General features: G+C 40.9%; 1 protein-coding gene across 7 annotated transcripts in view; it reads right to left on the bottom strand.

Annotated features, from left to right (window-relative positions):
- CDH18 (cadherin 18) overlaps positions 1–17,718 on the bottom strand; it is a 908,539-nt gene that overhangs the window by 270,892 nt on the left and 619,929 nt on the right. The gene's annotated exons all lie outside the window — the stretch shown is intronic.

Here is a 17,718-nt window from a genome sequence, read left to right as displayed (position 1 = left end):
GAATTAGCCTACCTTGCTTGTCACCATGAAAGGTTTTCCTCCTTTCCACCCCCTGCTGCTGGTGATGGCTTATCTTAAGTGATCACTCTCCTTACAGTGTGTATGATAAACCCATTGTTTCATGTTCTCTGTGTGTGTGTGTATATAAATCTCTCCTCTGTTTTTTCCACCAAATGCATCCGATGAAGTGAGCTGTAGCTCACGAAAGCTTATGCTCTAATAAATTTGTTAGTCTCTAAGGTGCCACCGGTACTCCTTTTCTTTTTGCGAATACAGACTAACACAACCGCTACTCTGAAACCATTGATACCATTGAATCTAATCTGCTAAATGCCAGATTCTGTGTGCCATTAAGGCCACTATGTGGTATTCTTGCATGGTGACCTGGTCTAAAGCTGACTTTTCTAGATTGTGAAGGATTCCCTAAGTCCTCAAGTGGTGAAGTCCACTGTAGCAGCTCCTATGCCACACTACTTCCTAACCCTATGCCCTGGCAATTAATTCTTAGCAACCATAAACAGCTCCATGGGGTTGGCCTGCACAAAAAAGGAACCCTAAGGATGCTCTCATTTTCACCAGGAACACACTGGAAGACAAATGCACCTAGGACCAGGAGAATGCAGAGGTGACTTTAACTCATGCTATTCCTCTGTCCTCTCCTGACTTACACAGCTTGACCACAGCTTAAGCCTGTGGCTGTAACTCTACAGCCACAAATCTAAACTGGATGAAAATACCACTTCCTCTATTCTCTATATAAGGTTAGAAGTTTCCTTCTCTGTGTTCTATTCAGTATTACTGAAAAATGTTCAAACTGCAACTGACAAGCTCGCAGGGGAAAATGACATACATGAAAATTAACTGCTCACTAAGAACCTTCCATAGCTCCCACAGCTGCAATAAAATGCTGGTGAGCAAAAAATCTGAAATAGTCATTTCACATTGTTCTGACTGATAATTTCTGTTATAGTTAGAGATTATCCTTAAAGGTTTATAAAGGTGTCAGTAAATCTGGGATCTCCCTATTGCTACTTTAAGTCAGTGGGGGGGAGGGAGAGAGAGAGAGAGAGAGAGAGATCTTCTTCGTTCCTAAAATCTAAAGGTAACTGTAGATCTGTGCCAAGGGTTACAGCCTACTTAACCACACTTATGCTAGCCTATGCGCCAGTTAATATCTTACAGGATACAGGCCTGTAGGATTCTTGTGTAATAGCTTAATATAACCGAAGCAACTAAGTATCATAAAGGCAAGCCACTGAATAGAATGAGGTGAATATAATGGCCAAGCTTGCCCTCTGGGTTACAGATGAGGAATCCAAGGGTTTAAATAATTTTTTGCTCCTTCTTTTGGTAGATGTCCATGATCTGTGATCAAGCTTGGCCATTATATTCATCCCATTCTATTCACTGGCTTGCCTTTATGATATTTAATTGCTTCTATTATATTCAGCTACAACACAAGAATCCTATAGGTCTGTATCCTGTAAGATATTAGCTGGCGCATAGGTTAGCATAAGTGTAGTTAAATAGGCTGTAACCCTTGGCACAGATCAAGAGTTACCTTTAGATTTTGGGAACTAAGAAGAGCTTGCTCAATGGTAAGAGTTAGAATGTTCCAGTAAGTGCTACCGCAAGGAACATGGAAGTAACTGCCGCAAATCCGCTTAAACAAGGGGTGACGGTATGGTCATGCACTGAAAGGGTAGTTACACATATCAATATGTTAACCTATAGAATAAGTACACCCTCCATTTTATATTGGTAAAAAGGCTAAATATGGGCATGGAGGACTGAGCACAAGCAGATGATACTCAGGCACTATAACAGGACAGTCACCATGTGATCAGGGGCTGTTTTTTTTTTGGGCCTCTTTCATTGCTGTCTGCTTCTCTACCTCTTGACCCTTCAACTCATTGGGGAACTTGGACTATTGGACACTGTGGTATGCCAGAGACAGGGCTGGTCCTTTTCTCTCTTACCACCAGGTCCTCAACTAAGGTATGAGTATGCAATACTAAGAGCTTATGTACAGAATGGTAACAAAGATAACAAGATAGCAATAATATAGGATTGGGGTTATGTGGCTTGGATCTTTTCTAGCTTTATCCATTGTTTTAATAAAGATATCTAAGGCTTTATTTTGCTCTCAGTGCAAGTGTCCTTGTCATCCACCCCGAGACTCCCCACAAGATATTGAGCTCCATAGTGTGAACTCTGTGTAGCTTGATTCTGGGGGAAGAACCTCATCACTGTCAGATCTATTGGCCATTAATCCAACATTATTTACCTCAAAAAGGTTCAGGCAACACATCTACAGCTTTATTCCTTATTTTCCGACAACTTTTTACTGTAATTAAAAACAGTGCAAGTATCCTTTTTAATGGCGTCACCTTTTTAATGGTATTGCCAGGGCTGGCTTAGACTTGCTGGGGCCCAGGGCCAAAGCCCAAGCCCCAGCCTGAGGGTTTCAGCCCTGGGCAGCAGGGGTCAGGTTACAGGCCCCCAGCCTGGGGCTGAGGCCCTTGGCCTTTGGCTTTGGTCCCCCAGCCTGGGGAGATATAGTATGTTAAAAGACAATGGCTGCTTTTAAAAGGTTGTGTGATATATTGCAGTTGTAGTACTACATGTAATGTGTCTGATTTCTTCATGAGTTTTATTTAAATTTAGAATCTCCCCTACATGTGTTAATTCCCCCTAAGATTATTTGATATTTACAAGATCTATTTGTTATGTAGTAATAATATTTCCAACCATCTCTCTAGTGTTCCATACAAAGGTGGTTTCCTTCTTTTTATCCTCCTAATGAGACATTCTTTACTTTCAGAAGGCAGGCAACCAGGGCCTTCCTTAACTTGAAAGTGGCTAGTTTAAGGAATGAGTGGCCCTGTGCACTTAAAAGTCTTGCCTTGATCAATGTTTCCACTTAGCGCAGAAAATGTTTTAGAAGTTATTATGCTTCAGATACTGGCCTGTGTGGATATGGGGTGAAAGGGCAAGAAGTAACAACAAGGAGAAAGTTAGAGAAAGCTGAGTCTTGTCCTGACTTTTCAGTATAAAAAGAATCTCAAGGAAGATGAGTTCACCCTGATAAAATTTATTTGAACATTTAATTGAAATGATAGTCTCACTGCAGCAATCAGACAGTTTACAGTATGAGGCTAACAAACTGAATAAAGCCTTTTGACAAAAACAATATTCTACTGATATAGTAGATTGAATGTTGTCATTCTGACATAAAAGGACAAATTCCTCCCTGTGGAATTCCACATTGACTTTAGTGAAGTTACACCAGGTATCTGACCCAGAAACACTGAAATCTACTGTGTTCCAGCTTTTGTTTGTTTGTTCTGTCAAGTCAAAATGCACTTGTCAGTCTCATCTAGATAGCCATTTCTTGTCATTGAACTGCATTATGAGTGACAAGGAGAACATGCTCCAGGAAATTTAAGACATGGCTGAACTCTATGTATCAAATTCAGAAGAGTAAAAACAGTCTCTTCTACTGGGTTTTAACTACTCCCCAATAACCTCTGAATGTTTTGAGATTCTAAGTCATAAGGGAGTTCCATTACATTCCATGACTAGTACAATTTGTGTAATGAGTCCCTCTTTCCTTGTAGCCAAACAATCAGATAGTCGATATGTTGAGTACTAACATATAAAAAATGAGGAAGAAAATGTAGCAAGTAGAATGTATTAGGATTATGCAAGAACTAGATGTGGCATGCAAAAAACTGAATATTTACAACAGATTTTATATCAGTACTGTGATAATGGGAAGCCTTTGCTCTTATATTGCAGCCTAATTCAGTCTACCTATCTTACTCAGTGAGTAAGCACTCTGAAATCAATGAGACTAAACACAGAATGGGAAACTAGTGCCTGATCCTGTGCCCAATGAGATTAATGTCAATCACATTCATACAATCATATTCAGAATCGGTGCCTGTTCATCATGATTAAGGGTGGCAAGAACAAGCTCCTAAGCAGCCTCAGATACTAGAAAAGCAGATAAAACACAATAGAATAGAAAATTAACTTAAAAATGACCAAAAGGAAGGTTTGGGCTTTTTTTGGTGCTTCTTTATAATGTACAAAAGATGAGAAACTTTTACTATTATTGTTCTTAAAGAATACTTTTCCCTCAACTGAATTTTTACAGTAGAAGTATCAAGAATTTTACTTGTTATCTTTGCTGTTTTGCTGGAGGTCTCCCTTGAAGGACCCAGAAAGGTAACTTGTGAGTTCTCTCAACCCTTAATTGAAGGAGTTGTTGTAGTGAAACTTTAAGAACAAATTTCTCTTCCCACTGTTTTACACACACACACTTCTTGAAACAGTCTGAAAAAAAATCACTTCCTCTCTCAATCAATCAGGTTTTCCATCCAGGGTATCTATGGGTTCAAAATCTACTACTTCTCTAGTCATCCAAAAAACAAAACAAAACAGGGTAGACAACACATGAATGTTTAGTATAAACAACTAGGAGAAATTAAAAATGTAATTACTTTTATCTGTTTTTAAGAACAGACTTGCAGGCCGTTTTCCTACATTATAAAGGATTTGATTGATTGATTGATTGATTGATTGATTGCAAGTCACATTTAAGTCACAACTTTTGGGAAGTACCCAAGGTCAGTGTAGAAAAGGAACAAGCTGTTCTTTCATGTGCATATGACTATATTAATGTTACCACCTTCATTTTTCACCAGCAATAGATCCTAGAAAAATAATTTTATCTGAATTTATTATTTGTGAAACTAGCAATTTAAAAAGGCATAAAACAAAGTACATATTTTTCTAGCTGTTGATTATGCCACTTGCACTCATCTTTACACAGGCATGAAGACAGCTAACAAACAATGTGCAAAACCTTCAGCGAGATTGTGGCATGTACATTTTTCATTTCATTTTCTTTATCAAGTAAGAACATTGTTTCAAATTATTAAAATAAATGTAATGCCGTCTACTAAATAATCATATGAAAATGTTCAAACACTAGTTACATTATTTATTACATATGAGCTCGTTAGTAAGGTTCAATAAAGTGCATTTTATACATGTGATTTAGTGAAAACAACTTATGTTTCCCTCCTTAATATTTGATTTAAGCTCTACATTTTCAGTTTCTCTCCTTACTAACATTAAGACAAGAAAGTTTGAATTTTCTTGATATTATCAGGAAAATCACTAAATCAATATTGCTGTGTGTTAGAACTAATCTCTTTCAGCATCATGTCACCACATTGTCTTTTTCAGGAAGTATGAATGACAATAATATAGAGAGACAAGGTGAGGTAATATATTTTATTGAACCAACTTCTGGTGGTGAGAGACACAAGCTTTCGATCTACATAGAGCTCTTCTTCAGGTCTGTTTAAGCTTGGACAGAAGTTGGTCCAATGAAAGGTATTTCCTCAACCACCTGGTCTGTCTAATATATTGGGACCAACCTGGCTATTGCACTGCATACAAGTTTAATATACTGTATCTTCAGTCTTCAGGGAATAAAACTTCCAAGGAATTATCTTGAAAATCCCACATGATAATGGGGATCTCTTTCTCTATATGGCTAATTTGCAGTGCAATACTTTACCAGGGAAGTGGAAATGCTATAATTTTCTTTAAAATCGTATCCTCCTCTTGTACTATCTATCACTTGAACTCAGGGCTTTGGACCTGTGCTGTGGCTCCGCTCCAGCTCCAGGCAAAAACCTGCAGCTCCACTGCTCCAGAACTGCTCCGCGCTCCAGCTCCAGGCTCCACTTCAAAGCCCTGCTTGAACTCCCTTTAATCTGAGAGTCATATAATTCCATTTGGTATATTTTGCTGTACTGTCATCATAAATAGTGTGTCAAAGTGTTTTACAGTGAACAGTAAAAAAAATAAATAAGAAAAGGCTAAAATACTCCCAGACTCATTCCCCCATTGTGGGAAGATTTTTGCAGCTGCTTATGAGGGGTGTACCCTTAAAAACTCACAGAACCTAAGGATCACCATCAGAGATAGCAGATTCCAACTTCATGGATCCCATGCCTATGTCACTATGCAATTTTCCTTAGCAGTACAACTCACTCCAGAGTCAGATTGTTATTGCCAGCCCGCCATCACCATGCACTTTACTCGTGTCTCCAAGGTGAGGAATGTTGAGGATGTGAGCTACGATTCTATTTCCTGTGCAGTGCACTTTTAAACATACCGGGAGTATAACTACCTGTCTGTCAGAGGCAGGGATGTCTGAGAATCTTATGGACTGCAAGATGAGCTCTGATTTTCTGACAGTCTCATGGAGTTTTCTATTTGTTGTTTTCCTTAGTCTAACATAAAAGCCAGATCAACTGAAAGTGCATGTTTTTTTTCTTTTATGTGTGGAAAATATACCCAGTGTGAATTATTGCAAGTGAGGAGATGATGCAGCAAGCAGTGCCAACTTCTTTGTGGCTCTCCTCTTGGGACTCTCCCATTTAATGAGAGTAGTGCACTGCATAGAAGAATTGTATCCAACTCCTTCCCAGGTCATTCTGCATATGTGAACCCTGCTTCATCCAGTGCTCAAGGCTCAATGGAGAATGTAGACCTTTGCCTTAACATGTAAACTGCCTACTCAGAGGTAAGGTCCTCCTGGGCCTTTGACTCACTGAACACTCATGAAGGATGGAGAATTTTGTTGCTATCAAGAAAATAGATCCACATAATGGAATTTCTTTCTTTCATGTATATATGCTGGACATCTCGCAAGGACAGATATTAGGTTAGATATCGTGGTTCTCTTGGAAGTTTTCGGAAAACTTCCCAAGATCAACCATAATTTCCCTTTTTAACATAGTGACTCATTCCACATGAAATATATACTCCACAATTGTACATATAACCCCCAAGTATCACATTAGCAAGGCAATGCTAATAATAATATTAACATCAGAGAGAGTCATGTACAATAGGACCATTTCTCATTGTTATCACAATCCCATTTAGTGAAGGGCTGTATTTTCTCATGTTCCATGTTCCTATAAAAAAAACCTTAAGAGTGTTACTAATATAGATTAATTTCATACAATTTTCCAGTCTCCTAGCAACATGTTTCTAGGAGAATAGAAATATTACACTTTAAGAATGGATATATAACATGTTAAAATTCAGGATCAGCGACACAGGAGCCAGCAAACAGAGCTGCAACCAGGGGAGTTTGAGTGGGAGTTCTGCTGGAGAAGGAGAGAGGAGGCAAGCCCCTATTTCTTAGGGGCAGTGATTGAGTTTGTGTATGTGTGTGTGTTTTCAGTTTGCAAAGTCTGGAAGGGAGCAGTGTGCTGAGAGAGAATCAGAAACTTTGATCGCGCAGCCCTGATTAGGGGTCATAGATTCATAGATTCATAGATACTAAGGTCAGAAGGGACCATTCTGATCATCTAGTCCGACCTCCTGCACAGCGCAGGCCACAGAATCTCACCCACCCACTCCTATGAAAAACCTCACCCATGTCTGAGCTATTGAAGTCCTTAAATCATGGTTCAAAGACTTCAAGGAGCAGAGAAGCCTCCCTCAAGTCAACCATGCCCCATGCTACAGAGGAAGGCGAAAAACCTCCAGGGCCTCTCCAATCTGCCCTGGAAGAAAATTCCTTCCCGACCCCAAATATGGCAATCAGCTAAACCCTGAGCATATGGGCAAGATTCACCAGCCAGATACCCAGGAAAGAATTTTCTATAGTAACTCAGATCCCATCCATCTAATATCCCATCTCAGGGGATTTGGCCTATTTACCCTGAATATTTAAAGATCAATTACTTACCAAAATCCCATTATCCCATCATACCATCTCCTCCATAAACTTATCGAGTAGAATCTTAAAGCCAGATAGATCTTTTGCCCCCACTGCTTCCCTTGGAAGGCTATTCCAAAACTTCACTCCTCTGATGGTTAAAAACCTTCGTCTGATTTCAAGTCTAAACTTCCTGGTGGCCAGTTTATACCCATTTGTTCTTGTGTCCACATTGGTGTTGAGCTGAAATAATTCCTCTCCCTCTCCTGTATTTATCCCTCTGATATATTTATAGAGAACAATCATATCTCCCCTCAACCTTCTTTTAATTAGGCTAAACAAGCCAAGCTCCTTAAGTCTCCTTTCATAAGACAAGTTTTCCATTCCTCGGATCATCCTAGTAGCCCTTCTCTGTACCTGCTCCAGTTTGAATTCATCCTTTTTAAACATGGGAGACCAGAACTGCACACAGTATTCTAGGTGAGGTCTCACCAGTGCCTTGTATAACGGTACTAAAACCTCCTTATCCCTACTGGAAATGCCTCTCCTGATGCATCCCAAAACCGCATTAGCTTTTTTCACAGCCATATCACATTGGCAGCTCATAGTCATCCTATGATCAACCAATACTCCAAGGTCCTTCTCCTCTTCCGTTACTTCTAATTGATGCGTCCCCAACTTATAGCTAAAATTCTTGTTATTAATCCCTAAATGCATAACCTTACACTTCTCACTATTAAATTTCATCCTATTACTATTACTCCAGTTTACAAGGTCATCCAGATCCTCCTGTATAATATCCCGATCCTTCTCCGAATTGGCAATACCTCCCAGCTTTGTATCATCTGCAAACTTTATTAGCACACTCCCACTTTTTGTGCCAAGGTCAGTAATAAAAAGATTAAATAAGATTGGTCCCAAAACCGATCCCTGAGGAACTCCACTGGTAACCTCCCTCCAACCTGACAGTTCGCCTGTCAGTAGGACCCGTTGCAGTCTCCCCTTTAACCAATTCCTTATCCACCTTTTGATGTTCATATTGATCCCCATCTTCTCCAATTTAACTAATAATTCCGCATTTGGCACGGTATCAAATGCCTTACTGAAATCTAGGTAAATTAGATCCACTGTATTTCCTTTATCTAAAAAATCTGTTACTTTTTCAAAAAAGGAGATTAGGTTGGTTTGGCACGATCTACCTTTTGTAAAACCATGTTGTATTTTGTCCCATTTACCATTGATTTCAATGTCCTTAACTAATTTCTCCTTCAAAATTTTTTCCAGGACCTTGCATACTACAGATGTCAAACTAACTGGCCTGTAGTTACCTGGATCACTTTTTTTTTCCTTTCTCAAAAATAGGAACTATATTAGCAATTCTCCAATCATTCAGTACTATTCCTGAGTTTACAGATTCATTAAAAATTCTTGCTAATGGGCTTGCAATTTCAGGTGCCAATTCCTTTAATATTCTTGGATGAAGATTATCTGGGCCCCCCGATTTAGTCCCATTAAGCTGTTTCAGTTTTGCTTCTACCTCTGATATGGTAATATCTACCTCTATATCCTCCTTCCCATTTGTCATGCTACCATTATCCCCAAGATCCTCTTTAGCCTTATTAAAGACTGAGGCAAAGTATTTGTTTAGATATTGGGCCATGCCTAGATTATCTTTAACCTCCACTCCATCCTCAGTGTTAAGCGGCCCCACTTCTTCCTTTTTAGTTTTCTTCTTATTTATATGGCTATAGAACCTTTTACTATTGGTTTTAATTCCCTTTGCAAGGTCCAACTCTACTCGACTTTTAGCCTGTCTCACTTGATCCCTACATGTTCTGACCTCAATTAGGTAGCTTTCCTTGCTGATCCCTCCCATCTTCCACTCCCTGTATGCTTTCTGCTTCTTCTTAATCACCTCTCTAAGATGCTTGCTCATCCAGCTTGGTCTACAACTCCTTCCTATGAATTTTTTTCCCCTTTCTTGGGATACAGGCTTCCGATAGCTTCTGCAGTTTTGATTTAAAGTAATCCCAGGCCTCCTCTACCTTTAGATCCATCAGTTCTTCAGTCCAATCCACTTCCCTAACTAATTTCCTTAATTTTTGAAAGTCAGCCCTTTTGAAATCAAAAACCCTAGTTGCAGATTTATTTTTGTTAATCCTTCCATTTAGTTTGAACTCAATTAGCTCATGATCACTTGAGCCAAGATTGTCCCCTACAACCATTTCTTCTATGAGGTCCTCGCTACTCACCAAAATTAAATCTAAAATGGCATCCCCTCTAGTCGGTTCAGCAACTACTTGATGAAGGAATCCATCAGCTATCGCATCTAGGAAAATCTGAGCCCTATTGTTATTACTAGCACTGGTCCTCCAGTCTATATCTGGGAAGTTAAAGTCTCCCATGATCATGCAGTTTCCATTAGCATTTACTTTATTAAAGACATTAAAAAGGGCTTTATCCATATCCAAATTAGATCCCGGAGGTCTATAGCACACCCCAAGCACTATCGTAGGAGAGGCTTTACTAGTTTTCTTCCCCAATGTAATTTTTGCCCAGACTCACTCTGTCTTATCCATTGCATTGCTTCTTATTTCTTTACATTCTACCTCATCATTGATATACAATGCTACTCCACCCCCTTTACCTTTGTTTCTGTCTTTCCTAAACAGCACATACCCTTCAATACCTGTAGTCCAGTCATGACTACTATTCCACCATGTTTCTCTTATCCCTATAATATCTGGTTTCACTTCCTGCACCAGTAGCTCTAGTTCCTCCATTTTGTTACCTAGACTCCTCGCATTGGTGTATAAACATCTTAATTTTTGCTGTTTGGCCTCGCTCACATTTTGTACCCTATTAGGCACAGTCATTCTACATCCAGTATAACCTATTAGACTAGTATCCACACCTTCCTCACTCCTTATATACATTCTCCTACCCACGGCTGTATCCTTTCTTACTTCATCTTCTTCCCTCTCAATGCTAAAATCTGGCGTGTAGATTTTCTGGACATCTCCCATCCATCTCCCCCCAATTCCTAGTTTAAAGCTCTCTTTATCAGTTGTGCCAGCCTCAATCCTAGAAGTCTATTTCCTTCCCTACTCAGATGAAGTCCATCCCGAGAGAACTGACCTCTGTCCGTGAATGCCTCCCAGTGGCCATACATCCCAAAGCCCTCCTTATAGCACCACTGCCTAAGCCATCTGTTGACAGTCATAATCTTGTCAGACCTTTGTTGCCCTTCTCTAGGAACAGGAAGGGTCCCGCTAAAGATCACCTGAGCCTCAATTTCCTTAAGCATCTTCCCCAGCCTAGCATAGTCTCCCTTAATACTTTCCAGCAAGAATCTAGCCGTATCATTTGTTCCCACATGAAGGATAATTAGGGGATTCTTTCCCGCTCCCTTGAGGATCCTTTTCAACCTCAGGTCTACATCCCGTATCTTAGCACCCGGAAGACAGCACACCCTTCTATTCTCAGGATCAGCTCTAGTTACAGGCCTGTCTATTCTTCTCAATAAAGAGTCCCCGATCACATAGACCTGCCTCTTCCTGGTGACAGTGCTATTCTCCAGTCTCTCCCCTGTTCCCTCTGGCTCCAAGTTCTTTCCATTCCTATTTTCCCTTACAATCTTCTTCAACCCATCCTGTATCCTCCTGGGGCTCATATTTGGTGTAGTCTCCCTTGACTCTTCCCCTTTTTCTATAGGACTAGCCTCTCTTCTCTTCTTCCTTACCCTTCCACCTTCAACAAGTACCTGCTGAGCCCCTTCTTCATTTTCCAACTCTGCAAACCTGTTCCTAAGCTCTATTTCTCCTTCACTAGCCCATCTTTTTCTCTGCCTGGTTCTTTGAGTTACATGTTTCCACTGACCACTTTCCTCATCCAGTCTCTCCTCAAAATTCCCCAGCCCTGGTTCCATCTGTGAGTCTGAGCTTTTCCCTTCAGATACCTCATATCTTTGCTCCATCATCTGCTCAAACCCCTTCCTAAACTCAACCAGACTTTCCACCTGCATCTCCAAACCTCGGATCTTTTCCTCCATCAGCTCTATCAGACGGCATTTCATGCAGAAAAAACTCTTACCGGTTCCCCCCTCCAGGATCATGTACATACCACAGCTTCCACATCCAGTCATCCTCAATGTGTCTTTCACTACAGGAGTCACTCCCACAGCTGCCTCTGTATCTGTCATCTCCTTCCCACCTAAATCCTGTTAATCTGGGAAACACAAGCCACACCAAGAAGACCACCCTCCCCCAGCAAAAGCAAACCCCAAACAAGCACCACAATACAACCTCCCACTCAAACTCCCGTTTAGAGCTCTGTTTGCTAGCTCCTGTGCTGCTGCAGCTGTCTGTGCCGCTGCCTGACTGGCTGGCTACCTTTATAGGGCCCCTAGTCAGAAGCCCCACCCCCTAGGCAGGGCTCAGCTGCTCTCTCAGCACAAAGCCCCACCCCCTGTCTGCTCCTATTATGGCAGCCAAGTAGCCAGTCAGCAGCACAAGAGCCAGCAAATAGAATTGAAAACAGGGGAGTTTGAGTGGGTGTTTGTAATGGGAGTACCCAGAAAGAGCTTTGTTTGTATGAAGTGCTGCCTGATAGAGCTGATGGAAGAAAAGATCCGAAGTTTGGAGGTGCATGTGGAAACTATGGCTGAATTTCAGAGGGGATTTGGGCATGATGGAGGAAAATGTCAAGACTCGCAGATGTAAGATGGACTGGAGAAAAGAGAGGACAGACTGCTGGGTGAGGAAAGAGGGCAGTGGAAGCATGTGACTATGAGAACCAAGGACAGGAAAAGACCAGTTAGTGAAGGAGAAAGAGCTCAGGAAGAGGTTTGCTGAGTTGGAAAATGAAGAAGGGGCACAGTAGGCAGTAACAGAAGGTGGGATGGCAAGGAAGAAGCTAAGAGCTGCTATTCATACAAGAAGAGGGGAAGAGTCAATGGAAAGAGTTTGGAGTTCTGGGAGGATACAGGATGATTTGCAGAATATTGCAAGAGAGGACCAAAGACAAGAGGACTTGCAGCCAGAAAGAACAGGAGGAAGTCCAGAGAATCCCACAACACCAGAAAGAGGAAGGTCTACATGATTGGTGACTTCTTACTAAGAAGAATAGACAGGACTGTCACCAGAGCTGATCTGAAGAACAGAATAGTTTGCTGTCTGCTAGGAGCTAAGATATGGAACATGGACCTGAAGATGTAAGGCGAAAGAGGATCCTAATGGGAGCACAAGAGTCCACTGATTTTCCTTCACATGAGAAAAGATGATACTGATAGATTCTTGCTGGAACGCATCAAGAAAGAGTGTGCCAGGCTAGGGAAGAAACTTAAAGAAATGGAGGCTCAGGTGATCTTAAGTAGGATTCTACCTGTTCCTAGAGGAGAAGAATGAAGGCAACACAAGATTTTGATGATTCATACATTGCTCACACAGTGGTGCTATAAGGAGGACTGTTCTCATGGGATAGACTCCACCCTTGTAGGGAGTGAAATAGTCTTTTCTGGGATAGAGGTTGGCAAAACTGATTAAAAGAGCTTTAAACTAGGAACACAATGGTGAAGGTTGGGAAGTGCTTATGTAATCTCCATGCCTGATTCTAATATTGACCAGGATGGAAATCAAAATGAAATACAGCAACTGTGAAAGGAAAAGCAATGGGTAGGAGAATGAAGTTTAAGAGGGAAAGATAGTGTCTGTACCAAAGAAGCTAACAGTCAGGTAGGCAATACTGGCAGTAGAATGACTGTACCTAATCAGGTGAGGAATCTGGGGAAAGCCAAACAGAAACAACTAAGTTGTTTGTACACCAATGCAAGGAGCCTGGGTAACAAACTGGAGGAACTAGAACTACTGGTGTAGGAAGTGAAACTAGATATTATAGGGTTAACCGAAACACAATGGAACATTAGTCATGACTGGAGTACAGATACTGAAGGGTATATGCTGTTCAAGAAAGAAAAAAATAAAGGAAAAGGTGGTGGAATAGCATTGCATATTACTGATAAGATAGACTTCAAAGAAATTGGAAGTGATGGAATGGATAAAACTGTCTGTTTCGGTCAAAGTCTCTTTGGGGAAGAAAGCTATCAGAAGTTCCCCCGAGATAGTGCTTGGGGTATGCTACAGACCCCCAATATCTGATTAAGATATGGATAGAGACCTCTAAGTTTCAAATTAAATAAATACTACTGGTAATTGTGTGATTATGAGAGACTTTAACTTCTCAGATATAGATTGGAAGACAAGTGCTACTAATAATAGTACAGTCCAGATTTTCCCGCATGCGATGGCTGACAGATTTCTTCAACAAATAGTTCCTGAATGAACAAGAGGTGATGATATTTTAGATTTGGTTTGGAATTGGTGACTAGTGAGGACATCACAGAAAAATGGGTTTCATGAGCCAACGTTGGGTCGAATGATCATGAGCTACTTCACTTTAAACTAAATGGAAGGATAAAGAAAATATATTTGCAACTAAGGTCCTTGATCTCAAAAGGGAAACTTAAAAAAATAATGGAATTAGTTAGGGAAGTTGACTGGACTGAAGAAGTAAAGGATCTTAATGCGGAAGAGGATTGAAATTATTTTAAGTCTAAGTTGCAGAAACTATCTGAAGCCTACATCCCAAGCAGGGAGCGTGGGTGGGGGGGCATTGTAGGGAAGAGTTGCAGATCACGCTGGATGATCAAGCATCTCAAACAAGTGATTAAGAGAAAGCGGAAAGCCTATGAGGAATGGAAGGATCAGCAAGGAAAGCTCCCTTTTGGCGGTCAGAAACTGTAGGGCAGGAAAGTGAGAACAGCCAAAAACTAAGCAGAGTTGGGCCTTGCAAAGGAGATTAAAACCAATAGTAAAATATTCTATAGTCATATAAATAAAAAGAAAACAAGGAAAGAAGATGAGAGACCACTAAATGCGGAGGATGGGATGGAGATTAAAGATAATCTAGACATGGGCCAACACCTAAACAAATACTTTGTCTCAGTTATTAATAAGGGTAATGAAAACCTTAGGGGTAGTGGCAGGGTGGCTAATGGAAATAAGGAAATGGAAGTAGAAATTACCACATACAATGTCAAAGACAAAATCAAACAGCTTAATGAGACTAAATCAGGACACCCAAATATCTCCATCCAAGAATATTAAAGGAACTGGAATATGAAATTTAAAACATAATAGCAAGGATTTTTAATAGGTTATATCCTATGAATGGAGGATTAGTAATATAGTACTTATGGGACAGGGTATACCAGATCCTCTGAGGCCCCCTGCTGGAGGCCTCGTGGTCCTGCCACACCCCGCCCCAAAAATGGGAAATTGAGAGGATCTTCCAAACTGTGGAGAGTGCCTGTGTGGGACACAGCCAATCAGAGTCCAGCCACCTAGTATAAGAAAAGCTGCAGGGCCAGAGGGAGTTCAGTTCCTTGCTAGAGCTGTAGGAATGTGGATGGTTTGTGGCTGGCTAATTGAACTACAGAACCCCAGACAGGGCAGTGCAGTCAGAAGCTGGGGAGAGTGAGAAGGAGTTGGTTGCTGGGACTCCATTCAGACAAGGCCTTGAGGTAAGGGTTATGATGATGTAGCGCCACAGGCAATTGGCCCAGGGAATTAGAGAAGCCGTGCAACATTGTTAAAGGGACACAGAAGATGGCAGCAATCTACAGGGTCCCTGGGCTGGGATCCAGGGTAGTGGATGGGCCCGGGTTCACTCTCCCATCTCCAGTAGCCACTGGGGGGGGAAGTGACCTGGACATTGAGGCACCCCAGATTGTGCAAAGTCATTCACTTAGGGAATAAAAAAAAGAATTTTTGCTATAAACTGGAGATTTATCAGAAGGAAGTGACAAAGGAGAAAGACCTGGGAGTACTAGTTAATCACAGGGTGACTATGAGCTGCCAATGTGATGTGGCTGTGAAAAAGGCTAATGCAATCCTAGGATGCATCAGGCGAGGTATTTCCAGTAGAGACAGGGGAGTGTTAGTACCATTATAGAAGGCACTGGTGAGACCTCATCTGGAATACTGTGTGCAGTTCTGGTCTCCCATGTTTAAGAAAGATTAATTTAGACTGGAACAGGTGCAGAGGAGGACTATTCGGATGATCAGAAGAATGGAAAACCTACCTTAGGAAAGGAGATTCAAAGAGCTTAGCTTGTTTAGCCTAAGCAAAAGAAGGCTGAGGGGAGATATGATTGCTCTCTATAAATACATCAGAGGGATAAATAGCTGGCAGGGAGAGGAGTTATTTAAGTTAAGCACCAATATGGACACAAGAACCAGTGGATATAAACTCGCCATCAACAAGTTTATGCTTGAAATTAAAGGAAGGTTTCTAACCATCAGAGCAATGAAAAGCCTTCCAAGAGGACTAGTGGAGGCAAACAACTTAACTGCTTTCAAAATTGTGCCTGATGAGTTTATGGAGTGGGTGGTATGATGACACTACCTAACAATGCCATGTAGCCAATCTGCAACTGCTAGTAGCAAATATCCCCAACAGCTGGTGATATGACACTAGATGGGGAGGGCTCTGAGTTATTAAAGACAATTCTTTCCCAGGTGCCTGGCTGGTGGGTCTTGCCCACATGCTCAGGATCTAACTGACTGCCATATTTGGGGTTGGGAAAGAATTTTCCCCCAGGTCAGATTGGCAGAGACCCTTGGGGTTTTTCACCTTTCTCTGCAGTATGGAACATGGGTCAATGGCAGGTTTAAACTAGTGTAAAAGTTGGATTCTCTGTAACTTAAGGTTTTTAAATCATGATTTGAGGACTTCAATAACTCACCAAGTGATTATGGGTCTATTACAGGAGTGGGTGGTGAAGTTTTGTGGCCCGCAACATGCAGCAGGTCAGATTAGATGATCATGATGATCCCTTCTGGCCTTAAGGCCTATGTGTCTGAGCACATGCTGTACAACACAGTCAGTGACAGAAAATTAATCCATCCTCATACTAAGGATGAGATACCTCACCATTTTGATTAGAGACCTATTCTTGTCTGTAGTGAACATTACAATGACAATGACTGCAACATTATAACAGCATTTTACATAATTACAATGCTCTTGTGATGTTATTCCTAAACTGGGTATGAAAAATGTGAAAGGGCATGTATCTAACACTACCACCAATGAGGCAGAATAGATGACTTGATTAATAATTGACAGCATTGGCAAGTCAGTGACATTGAACAGACGCCTAGAATTACAGAGACACACCCACCCATTCACTCCTTCATAAATCTAGGGTCCTGGTAGAAAAATCTCTTGTCAAATTAAAGGCACATCAGATGAAACCTAGATTATATAGACGAAATTACCGTAAATGTTACAGCAGTTCAGAAACCTATTTCTCAAAATGAAGAGACACTATAACACAGCAACCATGATTTAAATTCTGTTGATTACTAATATTATGTTAGTCTCTACAGATTTCCCTTTTTGAATAAAAATAATAATAAATAAAGCTACCTACAATAATATTGGTCAATCTCTACACTAAATTCGAGCATCAGAACTACTGACAAATGTAAAATGGAATTCTGATCCCTCCCATTGTAAGGAATTTGCTGCAAAGATAAATTCACTAACTTTTGTGAGGCACTAAGATGGTTTGCACTAAAGAGAAGAAAGAAGGAAAAATAATATCCTTATTCAGTGCAGAGTCTGAACTGAGTGCAGCAAATGAGGCATGGGCCCACACATTGAATGAGGGAGATGAAAAAAAATATTGAATAGCTGCCTGAGCACCATCCATCCTGGCCAATGAATGCGGTGGGGGTCCTAAGGGAAAAACTAACATGGTTTAATGAAAGCCTGTATCATAATGTGTAGAAGAGAACAGTGTATAGACAGCCTGTAACTTAGAGGCTCTCAGAAGTCAGGAAATGACACTTTGCAGCCTTCATGTTCTTGTAATACTTTTTAGCATGGATTATCTC

Source organism: Dermochelys coriacea, chromosome 2 (genome assembly GCF_009764565.3).
Source record: "Dermochelys coriacea isolate rDerCor1 chromosome 2, rDerCor1.pri.v4, whole genome shotgun sequence".
NCBI classification, from domain to species: domain Eukaryota; kingdom Metazoa; phylum Chordata; order Testudines; family Dermochelyidae; genus Dermochelys; species Dermochelys coriacea.
Note: the sequence above shows the minus strand (reverse complement) of the source record. Positions and strands in the feature narration are given on the sequence as shown.